The following is a 16,447-nucleotide window of genomic DNA, read 5'->3' as shown; positions in this document are numbered from 1 at the left end:
CAGCACAGGCGACAGGGTACACGAGGCGACCAGGGCGCCTCTCTCTGCTTCTGGCTACAACTAAACTGACGCGACACGTCTTCACCGACGCTTCCAAAGTGCGTTAAAGGGGCGATCGCATCCAGAAATCCATCTACGAAACCGATACGACTATGTTCGGCATCGACCGACAATGTATATCGATATTTTTTTCGACCAAAATGTACTTGGATATTAAACAAACGAAGTTAAGTTTTAACATCCGCGCTGGTTCCGCAGCTGCAGAGACGTGACGTCACTCCATAAGCGGAGGAGTGAGAGGGTGGCGTTCAGAAGAGAAAGGCGCCGTCCTGACGGGGGAGGCCACGTAACTCTACGAAACGCCCTCACGGCCACTGCATTCCCTTTCTCAGTGCCATGCCCTCATTGGTTCTTAGGGAGTGACGTTTTCTCCCTTTTGCAGGGAGGAAATTCCGGCATACTGTCATCATCCTGCGCCTGCTCTTGTCATATATTCCATCGCATAACACTCAAACAATCTCCCTATTTCGCGTGGGGTTTTCAATACTGAGGAATAAAGGGACACTATAGTTTCGAAATCGACTGGAACGGAAGCCAGCGTGCCTTTAAACGAATGCCGTCGCACTTAAAAGTCGCGTGCCCAGGAAACGTTAGCACGGGATTCGACATTTGCTGCAGTGTTTGTCTCAAAAAGAGTTCTCATCTACAACTGCGAAGTTCTTCGTACCGGAAAAAGGATGTCCAATAACTTGAGGAATTTCTCCAAACAAACCCAGAATTCTTGGCGCAGCTCTTGTAGAGTAGCCTAGAGGAAACGATCAATAATTCTATTGGGTGTACAACGCAGAGGCATCGTGTGAAAATAAACAGTGTGCAGGATGAAGTATAACCTTATCACCTGAGAGCGATGACAACGACGACGATGATGATCAATGCTGCCATAAACGGTAAACTAACAGAAGTCTTGCGCTTTTCTACGAATGTGGGTGGGACCTACGGGTACAAAATCTCGTCCAGAGAGTCACAGGGAAGTGTTAAGGCGCTGAAACTCGAGATCAAGGTGTCTTTGGCCCCTAGCTTTCCTTCCTAGCTCCTTTCCTCCTAGCTCCTGCTTTCCTAGCTTTCCTTCCTAGTTCCTAGCTTTTGCTTCCTCGGTGGCACTGTCGTGAACGGTTTCCTTCTCCCTCCCTCCCTCCCTCCCTTTATTCTTACCCCTTCTTCTTACTAATTTCTCTATCTCTATGTTTCTAATTTCTCATTTATTTTAATATGTGACCCTCTATACTTTTTCTTTCACTCTCCTTCTCCCCTTCCCATTTTACAAAGGAGTGAAACTTGCCTTGTCTGAGCAGGCAGACCTCACTCCTGTTCCTTATAACATCACACCACCACCGCAGAAGTCTGTTTGACGCGAGCCCGATGCCTGGCAGCACCCCTAAATTTTTACCTCCAGCGTGCCTGGCGCTCTGTGTCCCCCTGTATGCTGCCACTGTGGCCAAGATGAAACGGCCCAACACTTCCTGCTCCTCTGTCCTCATTACGACCGTCTCCGTCTGTTTATCTTCACTGCTATCCCTGGGAGCATCCCATACCGAGCTGTGCAATAGGTCTGTGGCAGCAGGTCTCGTGTATCTTACATCCTTCTCTCGAACCGCTTTTGAACGCTTTCTCCGTACTCTCTCACACGTGCACACACACATTCCCAAATACATTCGCACTTATGTATGCATACATACGCCACTTGACATCTGCGTTCGCGTTGGTATGGATTAATGAACGTAATTCCAAACAATCGTCCTGGCCAATCTCGCTTTGTGGTTCGCGGCCATCTTTTCAGATGAAGAAGAAGAATGTTCCGTGAATGTAAAGTTAAATGGTTATCGCGATTTCGGGTGATGCATCTGGTAGCCCGAGCCAGAGCATCCAGGTACAGTGCACGCTTTATTGGGGTAGTCGCTCTGGGGACAGTCATCACCCGAATTTCTCGGACGCCCTACGGGCTGTATACCGCTCTGCTACGAGGGTCGCTGCATTCGCTACGCATTGTACGTTCGTGAACTTCCGACCAAATGTTCCGACAGTGTCGTTGGCGTCGCCGGTCACTTTCGCCTGATGAAAAGTAGGTCACATTTGACCCTTTGTCATTCGCATTGTCGGTGTCAATTGAACTTTCATCGTTAGGGGAAGGTGGGGCAAAATGAGGTGCTTAAGGGGAAAACGGAAGTTGTCACTACGGAAATGGAGGAGAAACTGGAGGAGTTTTTACTTGAGTGCACGCATTTATCCCTCGTCTATATGCTGATGATTGCACGGCAGGCAGAACAATCCCGGACGGCACATTCAATGCATTTACTATAGGGGTATAACAAGCGTCCCATTTTGCCAACCCCTGTCGTGCAAAACGAAACAATGGTATCAGGCAGAATAGGGAGAGTTCACGTAAAGCCTCATGAAATTGATAAGTACAAAGTATTCATTCGTTTATTCACTTTGAAAACTGTCCGTGTACTGTGAGCAACACAACAATCGTACCGCAAACAAAACAGACTCAGCTGGGACAAAATATGCCGTTAAATTGAACTACAAAAGTCACACACAAAATCATCGTCAGTTTCATCGGTTCCAGAGCAGGAACTCACCCAGCGCCGATGCTCACGTTATGCCGCTGTCACACGGGGAAACAGTGTCATTCCCAACGAACGGCATTCTTAAGAATGTCATTTGTTCAGTGCTACAATGTGTTCGAGGAACCCATTCACTCTTCCCCTTCGCACGAACTGCATAGCCTGGACGGCAGAAAGGCAGTGAGAAACAACAATGTCAAGCATTGAGAACGACGGAAATGCGACCGAAAAATTTACAGTAATTAATATTTGTAAAAAATTGTGACATCTGAGATGAAGAAAGCAGATGTAAAGCAATGTTCACACGATACTACCCAACTACTCTATTCCGCTGTCAACACGGACGCCATGCTCAGCGCTGTGGCGGACATCATGGCGGGAGGGGGGGATTTATTGGCAGAAAAACAGAAAAAGAAAAAAAAAGTGGAAAGGTAGGAGTTTCGCCTACAGCCACCGTATAGTTCCAGCCGTATCAGCTGTTGCGCGTGCGGAAAAAGAACGAACCCAATGGACAGATCACGAGACAGGTCAGTTTATGCGCGTGGCATTGTTCATCGCCAGCCGCAAAAGCTATCTTGTTTGGTGACCTCTTCCCCTCCTCCGTCCAGATGCGTACTCGACTTGGCTTCGGCCTTGTACGACGTGCAAAGTAAGGACTCAAAGCAAAGCGCAGGTTTGAAGGCGCGGTGTTGAACGCAGTTTTGAGAAGCACGCGAAAGTATATAAAGATTCAGTGCATGCACAGTCGTATGAAACTGTCCAACTATTTCACGAATCGCCATTATCATCAGCACGGAATGACATTTCTCATTGTCGTGTAGCTACTTCTTGCCTTTGCGAATGACATTCATACAAATGTCGTTCGTTGGGAATGACATTCAGTTTCCCAGTGTGACAGGAGTATTAAACGGATGCTGTATCATATTCCTTTCTGCGAGCTCGTACGCTAGTCTCATGACTTCAGTGCTTGCAAACCCAAAGAATAAGCTCCCCATTTCGACGATGTATACGTGGCCAACTCTTTCTCTAGTTCAAGCGAAAGGAGAGACGTGAAGTTGCCGAGGTGCATGACGGACCCGAAGGCCTTCTTGTTTGTTCCATGGACACGTCTTTCAGGTGTAGTCTGTGGTACACCATATACTCGTGCCTTACTGGCCTTAGGGTATTCCATAGATTTCGGCTTCATATATGCTTTTCGATGACCAACTCCTACGGTTCGTCTTCCGCTTATAATGGCGTATCATCGCAGTCTAGAGCAAAAAGAGGCGTCATAAAACGCTCTGTGAGGTTTATACCCACTAGGTTACTCGAAGTGCTTCCATAATATATACACTGGGGCACAATTTCTGCTCCGTTCTGCTTCGCACTGTATTTCCTCATTATGCCTCTAACCGCACCCTAACGCTTTTGTGCTCTATTGCAATAGCCACGTGCAAGTGGACACCATAGAATTTTGTGCACAAAACCTTCGATTTCAGCATAAGGTAACCCCGTACATTCCGAGAATTGCGGAAAATCCTCCCTAAAGTCGGCTACACCTGCATAGAATTGTATAAGTGCTTCAGCGTACGCTCTCTGGCCCGCTGACAATTCATATTCAATGGCTGCTTGGCGGACGGCCTCCTCTGCCCGCCCTTGCGAGAGGGTGTGGTAACGTTACTATGCAAAGACCTCTCTAGGAAGCGGAATCCGGAATGCGTATCGCCCCGTTTCCTTACTTAATACGGACAACAAGATAGTTTCGAACGCAATTCTGCGTAGGATTTCCTTAGTCCTGAGTCCTGTAGTTCCCCCCTGTGAGGTCTGTGCTGTTCCTTTTTCCACGAATTTTTTGCGGACGATCTACCGAACGGATTTTTGTTCTGAAAACGGTTTTGGTATCTGGTGACCGAAGAGATCAGATGTTCTCATTGGAGCAACTTCGTAGCTTTTATAACTAAAAAGTTAATTATTTAAAGTTAATTAAGACATTGCCTTAGGAGTCTGTTAATGCCCCCCTAGGGAGTGCCCTTCTGCATATGCTATATTGCAATTGATTTCATCTCGGAAAAAGTGGTTGATATATTTTTTAAAAATCTGTTCACACTTAGCGTGGACACCCTGTATATACCTGCATATCCCATAGGTGCAATTTGTTGCGCCACGTTTTTCTCTGACATTGCAATAAGCCCAGTGTTGCCAGAAAATGTCCACGTCTGGATGCACGAATGAGACCCCCTGCGACATTTTGATACCAACTCGCGCCTCTAGAACCACATAATTTTTTGCCCGACCAACTTAACATATTCGCGTTTCTTCTACGGAGTAACGGCTGGCCGTACGTCTTTCCTTGCAAGTATCTACGAAATGCTAAGCTCTCCGAAAAACGTCCACCATGAGACGTGAAGATGAAAGATTCAACTTCAAACTGAGACGAAGAACGCCACCCAAAAAAGCGTCCATTTTTCGCCCAGGGCGTATAGAGTTCTGAATCAACGAACGAGGCCTCGGAACGAAAAAAAAGAGAGAAAAGGCTGTTCAGCTGGCGTCGCCGGTAACGCTTCGGCGTTCGCCGAGAAATGCCCGGGTTCGAATCCCCGCGTTTCTTTCCTTCCAATAGGCGATTTCAGCTTGTGCTCCGCACGGGGGCCCTCCGTCGTGCAAGTCACGAGCATCGCGCAATGCGTTGTGGGAAATGGTTTGCATTCGTGCTCGTCTGCCTGTTGCTTGAAGGTGCGGGAGGTGAAGGAGAAAGAAAACCGAAACCGTTTGCGCTCTTCTTCTTCTCTCTGACTCATGAACACTAAATCCCAAGGTGCAGCGGGGCTTTCGCATCACGGCGCTCTCTGGTGGGCCATCCATGCAATTTCTGAAATCGTCCATTGCTTTTTTTTATGTTACTCTATATCCGCCTTGCTACGTATTTTATGCATTTAGCACCGGTTGCTGTTTGCGTTTTTTTATTTTTATTTTTGCTAAAAGCGGCGCGTACAGTGCTAGGATCGGTACTTGAAGACGACCGCTGTAGAGATACCGTTGCGTCGATGCATGAGACTAATATATGACGTTAAATGCGGTGTCCCGTGTGCAAGATTGCGCACACGTTAAGTCACTCGACCGCTCTTTGTCGGCTGTGGGTGGGATAGTGCTCATTGGCTAGCAAAATGCAGATTTCATGGGTAGGTTATGGGCCTATATACCCTACCCTTATTTTGAAAGCCTTTCGTGACTCGGCGGAAATGGATAGCATGCACCAAAGTAATTTTGCTTTCCTCTCATTTCATGCATGGGTGCCGCCACCGAGGAAGCTACGTGACACAGGACCGGCTTTTGTCGGTCAGCGGTTGCTTCTTCCCCAGATATGCGGCACAGCTTTTTTCTTGCATCACCCGTAGCTCGACATTCTCCCTCTGTGCCACATGAATAATCTAATGCTAAACGCAGTGATTAAGAATAACTAACTACAACATGCATTGTAACCTGTTATTAACATGTCTTACTGGAGGTCGCTGAGACGCTAAATTTGGTGCCACGTGAAACACGAGACCACAGGGTTGCCAGAGCAGCCGATACGCGGCCAGTTTCATTACTTTGTTTACAGACCTCGTGTGACCAGCGCTAACCGTTACTATTGTTTCTTCTTTCTTTTTTTTTATGGATCCCTTGATTTGATGTTGCTTTTTTGACTTTCTTATGACCTGTATTATCGATATGATTATTTTATAACCCATTCCCCTATAGTGCTTTACCCTGAGGGTACTAATAAATAAATGTCCCCAGTGTGGCTCGATCATGGTCAAGGATTGCGACCATGCTTGGGAGATATGTCTCTGTCACGGACAGAGCAGTATTGGAAAAAGAACTCTTTCTACCGATTCCAAAAATCAATACCGAACCTGCCGTCTGGGTTGCATTCTGGCCCTTGCTAAGCGTCGTAGAAAATTTTTTCCCACCTGAAAGCAAGTAGTTAACAGAGGCAGGGAGGTTGTTTATCTGCCTGCAGATAACCATGACGCACAATGATACGGACACAAAGTCAGAGGTGTAGAAACGAAAGGAAACCGCGGATAGCTTAACTGCTTCTTCGACGTCTTTTTTCGGTGTGTCACGATAGCGTAAAGATTCATGTTCCCAATGCCAAATATAAAATTACGCGGTTATCGTTCTGACGTCCGTTCGATTGCCAGCGTTTCCACGTTGTCATCACAGAACTCAAGGACGAATCCAGGGCTTTTTTATCATGTGCATATTGTATTGCATTGCATATTTCCCGTCAGTGTACTGATATTCTTCTTCAATAATAATCAAATCACAACAAAAAGATATCTTGTTGAGATAATAATTAGACATACAACTCTAATATACACAATGGAGCTTGTCCCGGACGATCATGCAGCCATAGTCCAAACCGCTTAACCAAGAAGGACGCAATTTGTCACACATGCTCCTGAGGTCGTGTAGGTGCACTCTAAGAAGCGATTTCAAAATATTCGAGCTCCGCACGGGCCCGATACGGCAGCTAAAATCCTGGAAGACAAGAGCGAAGCCGGGCCGCATTGCTAGTCTGATATACAACGAAGCAGTATACACTACGTATATACTGTACTTCTACGTATAGACTACGTATGTACTGTGTGCAAGAACGTAGTTGTTATATTGCGTTTGCTCACTTAAAAAGCAGCATTGATAAAAGGGAGGGATAGCCACTGCGTGGGTAAAATAGCATATCGAATCGCACACTTTGGATTCCGTTATTATGAGTGGCATACTCATTCTGATTTCGTACACACACGAACGCAGCATGGTGCAAATTCCATGACCAACAGTACACGCCCGTCAGATGAATATTTCCGATATTAGCGCACTAACATTCTCTTCAGTGGATTTTCGGAAGTACGAGGATAGCAGAACTGCAGTCCTCCTCATGCACCGCGAGGGCCAATGCGCACGCAGCCCTGCGCGCGCCTATTTTGAGGACGATAACGCTTGCTGTGCACAGTTCATGATTAGGCCTGTGATGGGCTTTTTGTATTCTATCCCCCTATGCCGTCAACACAGATTGGGACAAAAGTTTCTATAACGCTGGAATCTTACATTTAAATTTTTTCAGCCTCCCCTGCGGCCCTATGGGAACATTTCTTAAACATTCCAAGGATTCTGCTCAACACCTGTTTCCTCTAAGCAGCAGGGGTCGCTGAGAGAAGTTCAATACAAAATCCCAGCGTTCCAGAAGCTTTTTTCTGAAGCTGTACTCCCGCAGCCCGAAAACGGCGCTTTCAAATCGCCGTACAACCAAAACGGCGAAACAAGATCGCTCCTTCATCTTGTTTAGGAGGCGTCTGGTAAAAAAAAATACGGAAACAAAAAAGGAAGGATATTGGAGCAATGATAAGTCGTTTCACGCGGCCTCCGGCTTACTCTCCCGCCCTACCCAAGAGTTCCTCCTTTCAGCTGTTGTGACCCGTGGCATTGCTTATCTGAAGTAAGGTGGCATTTCTGAAGTAAGGTGAAGCCAGCGTTCAGAGGGAATGTCCCTGAATTCCCCTCATGATGTGCGAAGGCAAGATGTATGACGTTTATGTACCACCCCCCTTTCAATTAATCGTCTACATTTTAAGGAACACAACGCAAAACTCATTTCTCCTCCCTGTGAGCTGAACGGCGTCTCTTTGGCTGGACGGCCATTTGCAATGTGTTTGTGCACACGTGCTCTAAATGTTTCAACGTTCTTCTCATACATGGCTCCATGCGTTGAAGCTAGAAGACCGATACCCCATTTTACCTACCTGTCCCTTTTTGCCCCACCTTCCCCTACTACTTTCGTAAAGATCCATGCAATCAACCGTGAACGCAACAAAGAAACAGACGACAGGCACACATCTGCAGGAGCATTACGTATAGCAGACAACACTCGCGTGGCGCATATATGCGCATGCTCGCCGTCGAGAGCGGAAGAAGGGAGTTGAGGGCAGTTTTGGGCTCGGCCTCTCGCAGCAAGAGCCAAAAAAATTGCTCTTGGGGCGAGCGAACTGCTCCGTAGCACACCACCCGAACACGCGGCTCTTGCTGTGACCGCACCACCCGAATTTACCGGCTGGGCTCCGGGCCTCAGGTCGTGGACTGCTGGTATTTTCAATAGATGCAGTTAGTCTGATCTTTACAACGGTAGAAGCTTCTCTGCACTGTTATGGTAAGCACGATCATCATCATCAGCAGCAGCAGCATCAAAAGAAGTGTTTTCCTTTTCTTTTCTTTTCACTATTTGTATTTAGTGTCCGTGAACAAACATTTTATTCTTAGCACGGTGACCAAGCCATGCAGACACATTCAATTATCTCATTGTATGTGGTAGTCTCGCGGTATTCACGGTGTGCCAAGAAAATTCGCCAGGGAAGTATTGGTATCCTTTAGTACATACTCCGAATACCAGTGTCAAGTACAACAGAATGAACCGCCTCTGGTAGTGGTTTAAAGCACATGGTACACGCAATACTCACGTTCTTGAAAGGGTCAGCATAACCGTAACACAACCGTATCATGTGACACAGCTTTTGAGGGTTCTGTAAGACACGAAATCAAAGCACATCCAGCAAGTGTTTATGACGACGGTTACGTTATCAAAAGTCGTTTGCGCCATTTCTCGAACAGACGATAAAAACAGGTTTTCATATCTTACACGATATAATATGTCTGCCTTTATGTTCAGGTTGATTAAGGCATTCTTGCAAGCCATTATGAACGACGTTGCAACTCTGCCGCCCCTTGCCGCCTTCATGGGATCTGGTGTGCAAAGACAGACAACCATATCAACCTTCCGCTGAAACGTAAGCGGACACCTGCATTCCCGTTACTGGTACCTTGACGTAAAGCCGAAGGAAAAATTTGGCCTTCAATAAGATACCACGAGGGGTGTTCAAGTCAAACCGGGTCTTTCTGTCTCCTGAGTGTACAAATCGCTCGCGCTACTTATTTTTCGTCATCGTCACGCGCGACAGGCCTCCGCGTTCACCACGTGGTGGTCCAAAGTTTGTGCAAAGCAGAAGACACGTGCTGGACAAGATGGCCGACAACGAGGTGAGCGTGCACATCGAACAGCGAATTGTCATGAAGTTTCTCGTGAATGAAGACGCAAAGTCATCTGAAATTCACAGAAGACTTCATGCTCAGTATGGCCGCGATACACTTAGCCGCAGCAAAGCGTTTGAGTGGTGCAAACGGTTCCGAGGCAGCCGTACATCAGTGCAGGACGATCCCGGCCGAGGCGGCTCAGAGCCCAGAGTCAGAGTTCCTGAGAACATCCAACGTTTTTCTACGGTTTTCTGGGACAAGGCTGGCGTTGTTCATGTTGAGCTTCTGCCCAGTGGTACCATCATCAATAGTGCATATTACTGCAAGGTTGGCTGGGATGTGCGTAAGGCGCTGAAGCAAAAGCGGCGGGGCCTCATCACCAAAGGAGTCCTCCTCAGGGCAATGCACGCCCGCATACCGCGCATCTCACGACACGCACCTTACAGGAATTTGACAGGGAGTTGCTGCCACATCCAGCTTACAGTCTAGACCTCGTCCCCAGCGATTTCCATCTCTTCGGGCCACTGAAGGCGTTCCTTGGAGGCCGCCACTTCAGTTGCGACGACGAGGTCAAGAATGCGGTCCGATCATGGCTGCTACGCGCCGGTAAGGATTTCTACGCTGCTGGCATCCAAGCCCTCGTGAAACGCTGGAACAAGTGCATTAGTGCAGCTGGAGATTACGTTGAAAAATAGAACAAATTTCTCTCCTGTAAGTTTACTTTACTTTTGCGAAAAATGAAAAGTCCCGGTTCGATTTGAACACCCCTCGTATATTCAGTACTAAAAGAATATCTTAATTTCTTGTGGGCGTGTCAGTATCGTTTATCAAACGGGACAACCTGAAGCCTTCCACTAAAGCTCCACATAAATCGTAACGTGAGCTTGCACAATACGCCTGAGACTAGATGTCACATGAACTCAGTTGTCTCTCGACGTAAACCCCCAATTATTAAATTAAAGACTAGATGTCACTTTCAATGTGCATAACAAATCGAATTCTGTCACATGTGCTGAATTACTACGTAGGTACGGCCCAGCACCACCACCACCACCATAACCAACAACAAACAAAAAAGCGCCCAAGAAGAAGAGTTAGGCCCAATTTACTTACGCATCTTCCCTGCACACCAATCAACACCAGAAGTACTCTGCACCCACAGCAAAATCACCGTCGTTAACGCTGCCAGCAGAGCTGCCATGCTGTTTGAAGTACTTGCCTTACAGCGGTTCACAGCAGAGTACAGCAATTCTGTACGCACTGAATAGGGGTTTGAGTTCGAGAAGCGCCCGCACAACGATGCTCACGTGAGAGTTGAGTCAAGAAGTTTGTGATTGATGGCCACCTAAACAAATATAGTCGGCTTATTTGATATGTACTAAACGCTTTCCAGGAACACACGTTGTCCTTGTTTACAGCTCCTTGTTTACAGCTCCGTGTTGCGAAATGACGGAGTATTATTTGTACACGCGGCTGTTTCTGTTCATTTTTTTATTTTCAGTGTTGTGAACGTAGGACGCGGTGTTCACATTTGCCGCTTTTATGGAGAACATGCAAAGATAGTGATGCGTGCGCACGCAAGATTGTTCCGCGCAAGGTGCGTTTATTTCTGCGTCTTGCGTCCTGACAAACGATGGCATGACATTTATCCCGCGACATTCGTGTAGCGATGGGCATAAACACATTTTTTGAGTATTTAAATATAAATATAAAATACTCTGTTGAAAGAGGTAAGTAATTTTCTGCATAAATAATTTTCAATTTGAGTATTTAAAGGGACTATCGCATCCGGGAACGTATGTATGATTCCGAAAGGATAATGTTCGTCACCGTTTCCGTCAACTTTGCCAAACTTCTCTTTCGAAAACGGCTTACATATTAAGTAAACGAGATTTAAAGGTTCACATTCCATCTGCAGCCAACACGATGATGACGTAAGCCAGGCTCACGAATGGGAGCGCAGCGCAGGCGATTGTCTCCGTGATCGTCTGCTTGGCGTTCGCATCGCACTATACTAAGTGAAATACGCTGACTTTCGCTTACCAGTGTGAGTGCAGACGTAACCATGTTACGTGAAACACGGTGTTACGCTCGTGACTGTACGAACACGTTCGACACTAACCAGAAACAACATTCCACCAGTCGGCAACAGAGAAGACGCCGTCCCCTAGCATTCCGCCTCGCTCGCCCGCCCGCCTGTCGGTCGGTTGCTAAGGCTACCAGGTCCCTCAGGCTGCTCCGTGATTGGTATTCTCCATGTCAAAAGGCGCGCAGTGATTGGCCTCGTCCGTGTGACGTTTCCAGAGAGGGAATCCCGGAATACGTCGTCTGCTCTTGCCAAGTTCGTATCAAACTCCACAGGAACAACGCTGCCAATTCGCGTCGGGTTTTCGGCGTTATTATCAGTGATGAACGCGGAGTAAAACAGCACTGCAGTTTCGGAATCGACCGGGACGGATGCGATAGTCCCTTTAAGTACGAAATATAAATACAGTATTTAAATACTATAACAACTACCAAGAATACTGTGCGGAAGATGTCATCCGGAAATAATAAAGATCGTAACAACAACTCAACAGTGAACAATACCATTTATTTGTTATTTATCATGGCGATTTTAATATAAGAAGTTTCTCGAAGACTGCAGTTTCTAGGTATGTCCTGTTCGATTGTAGAATCAGATTTGCAAAGGAGAACACCTCTCCATAGGTGCCGATAAGGAAAGACTTCTATTAGATTTGACGAAGATGCAACAAGGTAGTCGGGTAGTCCCGACAGCTTTCCTCAACAACAGTGAAAAACCGACCATCTAAAATGGTTTGTCGCATGTGCGTCCTTTGCGAAAACAGAGTATACAACTGCGCTACAAACTCAGTTTTGTGCTTCTTATACCGAAACGTCAAATGCAGGGTAACTATAAGATATGAGTCAGTACCTTGCGTATTTACGAGTATTTATCGAGTATTTACAAAAATAAATACGAAAAAATTGTATTTAAATATAATTGCAAATACATTTTTCAAGTATGTATCTAAATACAAAATACGAATACATGTATTTATAATTTAAATAATACTTTAATTACGATATATTTAAATACTGCATATCCCTGCATTCGTGGCATGACAACGATGGCATCGGCATGATGTTTACGTCGCAGGGATCTATCACCACTTACGTCTAAAATATTTCAGGAACCCCGTCACTTTTGTTCAAGATGCACCGACTGTGTTCCATTTGCGATGTGGAAGCAGATATGGCACATCTCTCATTGAACTGTGAAAGGTACTCCAACTCTGCCGCCTGAGATGTACAGTTTTCTTCTTTGGCGACATTATTCGGCCCTATACGGCATACCTCTTCAGTCGAATGCAACTAAAACTGGCTATCCTCTTCCCGGGGGACAAGATCTCATGAATAGTCCCTGAATTCGGGATAAACCACTGATGAATCGCGCATTTTTTAAAGCGATAGCTTGACATGACAAACCATCACGTCCTATGGAGGTGGCCACGTGCTATGCCACGTGATGGTCCTGTAAACCTGCTGTATTTAAACGCGTTTGGCAGAATATATTCAGCATTTTTATTCTTCTTTGCTTTTTCTCTCAATGGAATAGGCAGTCAAATACGAGTTTGGCTAACGTTTCGTGTGTATTTCTCTTCGAATAAACACCTATATTAAATGTCAGAGCCACCATCAGAGCGGAAGAAGAGGTAATCACATACATGAAGCCCCCGCATGTGCTATGAGGAACGTGAATGTGCTGTGGGAACAACATTGTGCCATGTGCTATGGGAACCCAACATGAAAAAGCAGGTATTGGAATATTCATTCCACACTATGGCATACGCACTAGTAGACCTCTTTGCTCTTCTACTTACGTACCAACCTACTTTGCTGAACTACTTGCAATTCTATTTGCCCTTCAGGCTGTATCATCCTCTTGCTGCTGGATATACCATTTTACGGACTACCTTTCCCTAATTTCGAATCTAGAACGCGGCCCTGATTTTTACGAGCATATCCCTTAGCATCCGAGCATCGTTGGCTATGCTCTTCTTGCCCCTGCCTTGCCCTACCTTGCCCCATCCGGCCTTCATCCACGAGATTTTAGTGTCCTGGGTTCACGATATCACTGGCATTCCCGCCAATGAAACTGCTGACGCACTTGCGAGGGCAGCTCTTCCTTGCACTCGGCTGGCAACTCTGCTTTCAATCTCCAACATCCTCTATTTCATGTTCTGCCTCACAGCAGACCTCACTAAAATGAGGTGATTTAGCCCAATTCAACGACCCTATACCTCTTGCAAGATGCAAGTTTCGAGTCCGTGAGGCTTAGCATTCCCGTGTTTCTCCTGCGCTAAAAGTGAATCAGGTGGGGTTTTTGAAATGCATATAAAAAAAACAAAAAACAAAAACCTGTAGTCCACATAATTTTATAATTCTTACATTTTTAGATTCAGTATATGTCCTTCTTCCACTTCTATGCAATATTTATCTGCCTAACGCTTTCACAAATTTTTAAAAACGAGTGGTCCCGATACGGAACCCTAGTTCGTTCTATTGTGTCAGTGTCCATGACCTTCTCCTCGGTACCTCATCCTCCTTCTCGTAACAATATTGTGCGGCGTACTTGGCACAATAGACGATTTTAAAAAGATGCGCGCGCCACCAAGCGCGCGGCGCAAAGCAGCATGGGTCGTTTGGGCGACACTGCTTCGTCGTCTGCTTAGATTATGGTTTACCCCGGCGGATGCTACCGCTGCGCACACCGGGAATATTGTTGTTCTTCTACCTCCGCCTGTGGCCGTCTCGTAATGCTCTAAGCAGGTCCCCCAAACTCACCTCAGAAAAGCGTGCAACGAAGAAGGCCGCCACTAGATACCCCACTGTTGCCGTTCCGGATCACTTCAGCGCGCTAAGTTTAGCGGCAAAATGTTTTTGTTGTTTCTGCGAATGAATCTAGTCTTTATATGTCCAAATAAAACGCGTATAACAACTTTCTGTGTCGTGTTTCACTTTTTGGTCCCGTTTTTAAACGTGTTCAGCGATCGGAAGGATCTAGTGCACGGCTGCGTGCATCACATAGCGTACCTGTCGTACCAGGCGCCGCAGGCGCAGTCGTTCACTTCTCCATCGGTGACTTGGCCTGACTTGTATTGTGCTTCAACTGGATCTTTAGCGCGCTGCAATCAAACGCAAGCCAACGTCTGGTAACAATGGGGTATCTAACGGCGGCCTCCGGCATTGCACGCATCGGGATAGGACCAAATACATGGGAAAATGGCGACCTTGGGGGACCTGGCTCTAAGGGACTCCAAGTTCCCATGACCCCTTGCGTGCCCCAGGTGGCGCTTACTTTTGTACCGTCGGCAATACAAGGTCTATTGTTCATTGTGCGTTATACGCCACGTATTTGGGAACACAGTCGTTGCTGGGGAACTCATAGAACACTGACAGAAGCGTGCTCCCGTGCACCTGCGCAGCTACAACGCTAAAAATTGACAGTGAAAAGTACTCGTCGCTTTCAGTGCAGGACGACGTCGAATGCAACGCACATTTGTGAGTGTTGAGAATTCCTTGATTTGCGCAAATAAAAGTTGCCCTAGTTGTGTACCGTATGTGTGCCTATCCTATTGCATTCACTCTGATATCATTCCGACGTACATGCAAGCCGCGGCTTCTCTGACTGTGCGGCTTATGCGCCACAAGTTTTCCCAAATGGGGGAAAACAGTGACTTGCGTCCCATCTTCAGTGCGGCTAACGCGCATCAAAATACGGTATATAAACATTTAATGGTTTTTAACAAGGATTGTCTCCCATTCTGCCTCTCATTTTTGGCTAAAATCAACTAATGAAGAAATTAACTAACACATTTTGGGTAAGTAGTCGTACTGGAGCAGCTATGTACCATCTTCGAGAGGGTCGTATAAATGAACTGAAAGAACGACAACTGTGCTGCTGTTACAGCTTTTTATGAAACCCCGTAAAAGACAAATAAAAAAACGCTCTGCACAACGCCCAGTGGAAAGTGGAATGATATGCGACACTAGAATCGGATACATTACAGCCTACAATATTATCACAACGAGAACATTCACAAGCATACTGTAACATTGAACACTCTGTTATCGTGTACAGAAACCTACAGTGACGCTGCTGTGCCTATAAAAAGATGAGGCAGCTAGACAGCTGAGCAAACGTTACTTACCCTGGAGCTAGCCATGCCTCCATTACAGCTGGGTATTACCGATGTGTGGTGAGGCCTTGAAAAGCTTTATACGCATGCAAGACCAACGGATTTTGGGAAGTCAGCTCCGATCTACGTATTGCAGCGCGCCGTGATGCAGCAATGTGCAAATGAAAGTAGCGAGCTAAAAAAGATTCTGTTGGTTTTCTTGTGCTTTAATGGCAGCAAGTTGATTGGAGGGACGAAGTAAGTGAGAGGATCGCGAATCTGATCGTAGTGTCGAGCTAAAGCCGCGCGAAAAAGCGTGGTCTAGAAGAATGTGCTACTCACTCGTGTGGCATTTCCCGATATTGGGACTTTCATCTCGCTTCTCCCATAGAAAAGTCGATTAGTATACAAAGTGTAGGATGCAACTTTTTATTTCTCATCCGGTAACGAAGTCTTTGAGGAATGTTACCAATACCAGCATCTCGTCCTGGTCAGCGGGGAGCAGATTTTTTCCGCAGGCCTGAAAACATTAAGAATATCACAAACGCTGAACACAAATGCTTGTTTTCTGAAATCTGCGCTAGTAGGATTACT

The 16,447-nt window shown here is 46.3% G+C and overlaps 2 long non-coding RNA genes across 2 annotated transcripts in view; one reads left to right on the top strand and one right to left on the bottom strand.

Moving 5' to 3' along the window:
• Positions 1 to 1,892: 1,892 nt before the first annotated feature.
• LOC135398174 (uncharacterized) lies at positions 1,893 to 11,058 on the top strand. The gene is made up of 3 exons (XR_010424020.1): positions 1,893 to 2,119; positions 9,310 to 9,427; positions 10,700 to 11,058. It is a non-coding gene; the product is annotated as an uncharacterized LOC135398174 (long non-coding RNA).
• A 5,208-nt stretch (positions 11,059 to 16,266) lies between these two features.
• LOC135397065 (uncharacterized) overlaps positions 16,267 to 16,447 on the bottom strand; it is a 167,435-nt gene continuing 167,254 nt past the window's right edge. Inside the window, exon 3 of the long non-coding RNA XR_010423577.1 lies at positions 16,267 to 16,373. This is a non-coding gene — a long non-coding RNA (uncharacterized LOC135397065). The remainder of the gene's footprint in view (positions 16,374 to 16,447) is intronic.

Source organism: Ornithodoros turicata, chromosome 6 (genome assembly GCF_037126465.1).
Source record: "Ornithodoros turicata isolate Travis chromosome 6, ASM3712646v1, whole genome shotgun sequence".
Classification (NCBI taxonomy): Eukaryota; Metazoa; Arthropoda; class Arachnida; order Ixodida; family Argasidae; genus Ornithodoros; species Ornithodoros turicata.
Note: the sequence above shows the minus strand (reverse complement) of the source record. Positions and strands in the feature narration are given on the sequence as shown.